A 7998-nucleotide genomic window follows, 5' to 3' on the forward strand; every position below is an offset into this window, starting at 1 on the left:
CATGCGAGTGCTCATAGGGATGATTATATTGCATGTTTGTGAGCACATGTGAGCTCCATGGCCGGAAATTGGTGGGTGAAATGGTGGAGGTATTGCCAAGTATCAATTTCTACTTCCTTATCCAACAATTGCCAGCACTACCTCCTCCTGCCTAGGTGCGCGCTCATGGCTAGGAAGGCTCTGCCCACCATGATCAATTATGAAGTCCCACTCGCCAGCACCATCTTCACAACTGTTATCATGCATCATCACGTGCTTCTGACCGACATGCATGGTAAGTTGCTCAGTCGAAAAACAACAGTGTGGGGACAAACTGATTCTATTTTGTAAACTACGAAAGCTCCTTTTCTCAAGATAAAGTGGCGGGTGCAACCATTTGAAGCCAAATCGTCAAAGTTTTCCCTATGCCTCTCATTCCGAAGAAATGTGTATGTGTGGGGACACGACTAAACTGATTCTCTCTACATGTTGTAGAATGGGTAGCTGATTATAATGAGATTGTCTTGTGGCCATTGGACCAAAATATTAGGTAGTCTAGGATATCCAAGAGGTACAATACCAGAGCACTTGTATTATATAGTGATAAGCACACCACCCACCCCAATAAAGTGTTTTTATCCTGTCATTTTTGTTCTCTATGCCACTATATGTGCATAAAAAAAGAAGTACTATCTAGCCATGAGAAGGCAGTGACCACAAAGAAAAGGAACACAAAATTTAGTACTTAGTATATAATAGAAATATTTCCCTCTAAGATTTAAGTACGGTCTTAATTAGATATGAACGTCCTAATTTTCCCTAGAGTTCCTTTACTATTTGTTTAGTGTTTTCTATATTTTTTGTAATTTTGTATGTGCCAACAAGTTGTGTAAAATAACCATCTCATTCTTGAGTATTCTTATAGTTTCCTAGTGTTGTCGATTTACCGTTGAAATTTTAAGCTGCGAGTTGAATCATTATCTTTCGTCATTCTGTTTTTTCATTATTGTTTTTCCTATAGTTTTCTTGTGTTTGTAATGTATCTTTAAGCTATTAAGTTAGGGGGCGATACACATGTTGCGGTGTTGTGTTTTTTTTGTTATTTGATTTGCAATGGTTTTTACTCCCTCGATCCATATTAATTATTTATGATTTAGTACTAAATCATCGACAACTAGTATTGATCGGAGGGAGTAACATTTTTTTTATGTAGCATTAAACAATTATTGTTCTATAGGTCATTTTTTCCTACACTAATGTACCTACAGTATAGATACCTTACGTGACTCCTAGGAGCACAACTTAGGTTGCTGTGCACAGTACTAAAAGCTTAAAAACTCACTTTGATGATAAGCAGTCGCAATCCATGCTTATTAACGCATCATAGTTTTCTTATGCAAAGGAGCTTAGTTTAGCAAACTCAGTGCATTACAAACAGGCACAAGATATCCCTAAAAAAATGGATTGCATGGAGCATAGGTTCTCAGCAAAACATATTTTGAAATGAAAAATATCCGCCCCATGACACAAGTCGAAGGGCCATAGGCCGTTCTTTCATTAGATAGAAAACAAAGTGCAGTACAGAAGGCCGAACAGTCTAGACGGTCTAGAGCTGGTTGCCAACAGAGTATCAACTCTGAAAATACAGAGCAGCGGCTGGACCAACAGGGCCAACAACAAAACAAGAAGCAGAGAAGAAATAAAAAAAGGTCACCGATACAGCCAGCTACCCTCCAGGCCCTGATGTCTTCCTTGATTAAATCAAGCACCCATGACATAAGACTCGCGTGAATGGTTCCAGTTGACTAGTCCAGCTAGTGATGCATACATACAAGCAGCGAAACCCAGTCTCTGTGGCGACGATAATGCCACATACGGGCAGTCCGTAACGAAATATAAGGAGAGAGGGACATGTCTTTCTCTTAGGCTAGTCATAGTGAGAGTAATTTAGAACATAACATATTCCAAGACAAATTTGTTTATGTGGGACCTAACTAATAAGGAAAGAGGTGTTGGAATAACATATTATGTTACTATCACATAGCACCTCTCAAGACAAGTTGAGTCTATAATTTTGTAAATACAACCATGTATGACCACACTATTGCTATGATACTTTACACTATAAAAATAGTAACATAATGTAGTCTAAGTTATTTTCCACATTATAGCCTAATTGCCCCACCGCCCCTTTATTTAATTCGAACCTTTCATACCTAATCAGCCCGTAAAAAGTCCCATAAACAGTTTGTACGTGTAGCATTACTCGCGCATGGCCGCTTCTTTTTGTGTGTGTGTGTGGGGGGGGGGGGGGGGGGGGGGGAAGGGATCTATATTAATCAACCTGAATCAAGCTTATCCAGTACACAAAGATTTACAATCCCTTCAAGACCAGAACCCAGCCAACACTGCTGTTTTTGATCTCCTGGACTAGTGCAGCATCCTTGGAACGATCAACAGCAGTTTGGCTGATCATCATTGCAGCCAGCGAGCCTAATTTCACCTCGTCGCACTTGCAACCCCGTATGAGACCGTATGTGTAGCTGGTTAGCATGGTAGCTCTACTGCATGCTTCCCTCTCCCTAGGTGTGTGAGACCGTATGACGCCTCCTTGTGGCGGTGGTCACCATCGAGTGGTGCTTGTGGCCGGCAGTGATGAAAAGTTCATCTATGAAAAGCTGATGGTCGGGACTACATAATTAAATTTCCTTCCTAACCACAAGCTGTCAGTCTCTTGAGAGAATGTGGCAGTTGCATCAGCTCCTTATCTCATCATCAAAGTTTTCCCTGGGCCTCTCATTCCGAAGAAATGCCTGTGTGCGTAGACACGACCAAAGTGATGTGATAGCTGACTATGCAGAGATGGTGTTGTGGCCATCTCGACCAAAAAACAAGGTATGTTGGATATCCAAGAATAGAATATGGGAGGACTTATATGTAGCTGATCAATCAAAAGGTTTGGGTCATATAAGATCGAGAGAGAAAAATGTTGTTGGCTATATGGACAAACCAAAATAAAAGGCTTTAATATGACATAAATTAGACATATGAGTCGTGGTTCAGTAGCACATATTAAAGGTGTAATATGTTGGCTTTTCGTCCTCACGACCAAACAAGCGATCACCCTGCAGCTCGACTAGTTGTATACGCGTAACTCGGCTTGACGTATACGAACTAGCAGTAGCACTCGATATCTCGCCGGCGCTTATGCAAACACCGGAACCAGAACACGCACACGAACACAGCAACACGAAGATAGCCAGAGGCACGTGTCGTTCCCCGTAAAAATCTCTTTATTGCTTTTCTTGTTTTTTTGGTGTTACAAAACTGAGCGTATACACGCATATATATATATGCCTCAACCTAGCCCTACGGCTAGCAAACTGACTCAATCTGGACTTTCAAATACAACAGGACACACACCTAAAAAACCTACCAGGACACGGACTAGTACTCTTGCCTATAATCTACTAATCTATCACCGCTAGATTGGATAAGAAATTACTCACGTCTAAGCAAAACTTACTAAGACTAGGACTAGCACTCGTACCCGAACACAACATGCAAGACTTCAATGTTGTTTGGATTACCCAACATTCACCCCCTAATGTAAACTTTTGAGTTGTTGACTTAAACCCAACATATCACCTGGATTACCAGCCCACACCGTCACATCTTAGTGTGCTACATACAGACTAAACACATAGCCTCTCATGCAGGAACTCAACTTAACTGGTGCGCATCCATCTTCACGTTGGCCTTCGTCTTCTCGCCGAGACACACTAACGACTCAGACACAAACAAAAAACTAAAGACATGACTTTTTTTTTTGTTTTTTTCGCCGCTACCTCTTCATTAAAGCAACCCTGGGCCGTCATCCACGTCCATTTTAGCTAGTTGCAGAATCTCGTGCTCCTTTTTTTGCCTACTTCCACGGATTAGGACACTCTCGAGAATAGTGTCCATAGTCCTGACAATTGTAGCAACAAACTTTAGATTTGTCGAACTTCTGGTACTTCAGCTTATCTTTCTCCTTATTGTGCGAGAACATCAACTGCTCCTCTTCTTGGTCACATTCCCGTCCTTTCAATGTCAACTCATAGGTCTTTAGCCGCCCGATCACCTCCATCACCGACATCTTCGTCACATCGCCCCACTGCTCGATGGTGCCAACGATCGGTAAAAACTTGTCGGGAACAACTCGTAGTAATTTCTCCACAACCACGATGTCCTCCATCTTTGATCCGAGAGCTCGCATCTCATTAACCAGGGAGGTTAGTTTTAGCGCAAATTCACCAACCCCTTCTGACGCCTTCATGCTCATCCTCTCGAACTCCCTCCTTAGAGCTTGAACACATGCCTTCTTGACACGATCATCTCCAACATGCATCTCCTTGAGTGCTTGCCAAGCTTCCTTTGTCATCTCTTTCTCCGATATAGACATGAAAACGGCATCAGACACACCTTGGGCTATGGCGGCGAAAGCCTATTGGTCCTTTGTCTCTTCGACCGCGCCTTCACCATCCACTGCTGCCCAGACCCCACGTGCATGCATGAAGATCTTCATCTTCACGGCCCACACTCCATAATTGTCACCATCAAGCATGGGATACTGGATGGTCACACCACCACCACTCGCCTTCGAAGTCGACATGATCCTCTTCTTCGATTTTCCGTCGTCCGTGACACAACTTGACGGCGACGACAACTCCACCGTGACGCAACTTGACGACGAAGCTTCCACACCTTGCTCTAGATACCAATTATTGGCTTTTCGCCCTCAGGACCGAACACAAGATCACCCTGCAGCTCGACTAGTTGTATACGCGTAACTCGGGTTGACGTATACGAACTAGCTGTAGCACTCGATATCTTGCCGTCGCTCATGCAAACACCGAGACCAGAACACACGCACGTGAACGCAACAACACGAAGATAGTCCGAGGCACGTGTCGTGCCTCGTAAAAATCTCTTTATTGTTTTTTTCTCGTTTTTCTAATGTTACAAAACGGAGCGTATACACGCATATATATATGCCTCAACCTAACTCTACGGCTAGCAAACTGACTCAACCCGGACTTTCGAATACAACACGAACACACACCTAAAAAACCTATCAGGACACGGACTAGTACTCTTGCCTATAATCTACTAATCTATAACCGTTAGATTGGATAAGAAACTATTCACGTCTAAGCAAAACTTATTAAGACTAGGACTAGCACTCGTACCCCCGGACACAACATGCAAGACTTCAATGTTGTTTGGATTACCCAAAATAATATACATCGGTTGATTACTTGCCCACCATCCATCATATGTTGTTCGCCAGTGTCTAGTGTGCTTCACTCAACAACAGTAGGATCTGAGGCTAAGCCATGTGCCATCGATTCACCAAAATTATCCTTGCTATGGGTAGGACGATGGTATATTTAGTATCCATTGAAGCATTGTGCAGACCGGTACATCAAGTGTGTTCTGTACGGAAACGCTGAGCATTGTGCATGTTGCTGTGCTGGATCGAAGATGGTGTGAGAGTGGTGGGAGTGAGGCGGTATGAGACATTGTCTTCTGGTGTCTTCTTCAGAGGTATCCGATAATTGAGGCATTGGTAGACGAACAAGGGATGATAGTACTTACTGCTTCAATGACTAGTTTATGCAATCAGGTGAAAACACAAAATCTTTGATCAGACACACCTGTGCCATGTCCTTGCTGAAGATGGTAGATTGAAGTTTGGCTTCGAGGATAAGAAATCGAAGTTCAACCTTGTGTTGGACTCGCGATAATCGACGCAGGTGCAACGATACCTTCTTGATGACGTAGCCTAGGTGTTGTTTTGATATCGTCTTGTAACATAGGGTTAGTGACTATTCGATGGACTTACTGTCGCGAGGCATGCGGCCTCGGGTTTTTTATGTTTTGTTTCCGGGTAGATGTTGTTCGGTTACTGAATTTTACACTTAATAATATATTGTTGTATGCATCGTCCTGGCCGGTGGTTCTCCTTCTTTTTGAAAAGAAAAAAAGATACAAAGGTTTTTGTTTAGAGAAACAAAGACATGAATATTTTTATGCTAGAAAATACAGCATACCTTTATCTCCATTTTTAGACAAACATGGCCTTAGAACATGAGCATGTTTTTATGCATGTCCATCGGCTTATATAAGGGCCTCTTTCATTTGCAGGATTCCAAAACAGAGGAATTGGAAACATACAGGATTGGAGTGGCATGCCGCATGCCCACTTGAATTCTCGATGAGGGGCAGATGTACATGCTCCGAAATGTGATGCTGGCATAGGGCGCCGCAGCGCGGCTGCGCAACGGTGTGTACTCCACGGCGGTGTGTTGGCCACATGGCTTGCTATGTAGGGAGGATCAGGGTCGTGGCAGGTGCGTCCTCCCATGTTTGGCTCCTCTGGTTCTGGCCATGGTGGACCGTGCTCTCCAGTGATTCTCGTGGGCTACGGGCCCTGCTAGTTCTGCTGGATCTCGCCGGCACGCTGGGCTCTTGTGAGGGCTCGCCTGGCAGTGGGATTGGGCATGGTGGACCTCTCATCCTTGGTGGTGTTTTTGCGTCGTTCTGGTTGTTAGGAATAAATTAATTAAATTAATTAGGAGATAATCCCTGCTTATGTCGGTTGCTTATATTGGCAACTGTTCCTTGTAAACCGCTTCTGTACCGGGGTATATATACCCAAAACTTCAATCAATGAGATAACCGTTCCATCATTTGCTTCCTCTCTTCTTCTACTCTTCACACGTTATCATGCACTTCTGTTCTCCGCTGAGAAAAGGCCACACGAGAGAAGAGAATTCTTGTCATCGCTGCAGATTCGATGGTCTCGACGAAGTCCACAGAAATAATCCATGGACATGCATACATTCGTAAAAGAGGAAAACTGTAGCAGGAGATTGTTCAATTTGTCTTTGTTTTCTTGCAATCAATCTAAGATCTAATAACTACTTGTATTTTGGGAATCGCAAAACAAGAAGTATAGGAGGAAGAACTGTGTATTTCCTTATGAAGAACAGAGAAAAACCAAGAAGAACATGAATCAGGAAGCATAAATCGAATAAGAAAAAAGGGGAGTCAAGTCACGAACTAGTAGCATCAAATCAGATTCCGTACTTCACACACGAAGTACACAGATCAAAACTCTTGAACCTTAATTGCTACATCATGAGTTGATCCTAATCCAATTTTTCTTGTTCTCACACACGAATACTAACCTGCTGGACAAGGCCAACGGCGACGTAACGCTGTCCAGCGCAACCATGGCCATCGGCCTTCGCGGAGGCGGCCGGCGGCCATAGAAACCTCCAGACACTGCAGCACAATATGGCGCCCGGCGATTCTAGCCTTGCCTCCGAAGAGGCTATGCGGACGGCTAGCGCGGCACGAGTGCCCGCGCCCCCTGGCACGGCTCTTCCAGCACGCGGGCGACACGACGCCCTCCGACAGCGCGCGGCGCAACGAGCCCCTCCCAGCCAAGCGGCGGCTCCCCGGTGGCGACGCTCCCAGGCGCAGCCACGGAGGCCATCGACGTCCGGCGTGCCGTCATCTTCAAGCGTGCTATGTGTAGGGGCGTACTCCATGAACTGCACAGGAGAACCACACGGGAGAAAGATTGGGAAATCTTATCCCTTTGGCTATTTTGCAATTTAGTGCTCGGAATTCATTCGAACAACACACAAGTCCATGAAAATGCTGATACGTCACTCATGTTCTGTTTCTGCTGGACATCCATCGGGTATTGCTAAATTCATGTACTTTTTGGTCAGCCTTAAGGCTAACAAACTTTACGTTTCACTAGATTACTATATTTTGTAATCAAGCCATCACATATAACACACTTTGGATTTTCAATACAACAACTATATATTTCCAACGGATTTTTATTTCCTTTTTGGATCTAAATGTAATTCAAACAAGGATTACAAAGTGTCATACTCAATATGACTACACCATATTTTATTTGTGAATCACAAGGTGTCGATGGCATCTACTGCATCA

This window comes from Hordeum vulgare, chromosome 5H (genome assembly GCF_904849725.1).
Source record: "Hordeum vulgare subsp. vulgare chromosome 5H, MorexV3_pseudomolecules_assembly, whole genome shotgun sequence".
NCBI lineage: Eukaryota > Viridiplantae > Streptophyta > Magnoliopsida > Poales > Poaceae > Hordeum > Hordeum vulgare.